At 47.0% G+C, this 948-nt stretch overlaps 1 non-coding gene across 1 annotated transcript; it reads left to right on the plus strand.

Moving 5' to 3' along the window:
- The first annotated feature begins 875 nt into the window (after positions 1-875).
- Positions 876-948, plus strand: trnav-aac (transfer RNA valine (anticodon AAC)). Its single transcript has one exon. It is a non-coding gene; the product is annotated as a tRNA-Val (tRNA).

Here is a 948-nt window from a genome sequence, read left to right on the forward strand (position 1 = left end):
GGCAAGCTTTACACCACTCCAGCTGACGTTTGGCATTGCGCATGGTGATCTTAGGCTTGTGTGCAGCTGCTCAGCTATGGAAACCTATTTTATGAAGTTCCTGACGAAGAGTTATTGTGCCGAAGCTGCTTCCAGAGGTAGTTTGGAACTTGGCAGTGAGTGTTGCAACCGACGACTGACGATTTTTAGGTGCTTTAGTACTCGGCGGTCCTGTTCTGTGAGCTTGTGTGGCCTACCACTTCGCTGCTGAGCCGTTGTTGCTCCTAGACGTTTCCACTTCACAAATACAGCACTTACAGTTGACCGGGGCAGCTCTTCAGTACAGGCCATTCTACTGCCAATGTTTGTATATGGAGATTGCATGGCTGTGTGCTTTGCTTGATTTTATACACCTGTCAGAAACGGGTGTTGCTGAAATAGCCAAATCCACTCTTTTGGCCATGTAGTGTAGCTGCTACTGCAGATGGGCTAGCAGCCTCCAAAGCGATGTTCAATTGTGCGAAGAAGCCACGGGCAAAAGTAAATCAGCATAGACAATGCTGCAACAATAACACATGGGTTTTCAGATACAGTTATCAACAATAACGTGCCCTGCCCTGTGAGTGTGTGTGGTTGACCCTGAAATTCCTGAAATTAATTCAAATGACTTTGCCATGGAATTCACTGCCCATTCCAAACTTTTGCCCTTCCTTACTGCCGTTGAACTATTTTATTTAGTTTGTCATCCCTGGCCATACTGTGTGTTCAATTTCCATAGGGTTCAGCGTCCCGCTTGTCTATTATGGGTGGTGGGGTTGTGGCCACGATCATTCTTTGCTACTACTTCTGCTTGTTTCCGTACTGTACTAGTTATCACGTTCCGACAACTTCTGAAAGTTTCCGTAGTGTAGTGGTTATCACGTTCGCCTAACACGCGAAAGGTCCCCGGTTCGAGACCGGGCGGAAACA

This window comes from Salvelinus fontinalis, chromosome 9 (assembly GCF_029448725.1).
Source record: "Salvelinus fontinalis isolate EN_2023a chromosome 9, ASM2944872v1, whole genome shotgun sequence".
In the NCBI taxonomy this organism is placed as follows: domain Eukaryota; kingdom Metazoa; phylum Chordata; class Actinopteri; order Salmoniformes; family Salmonidae; genus Salvelinus; species Salvelinus fontinalis.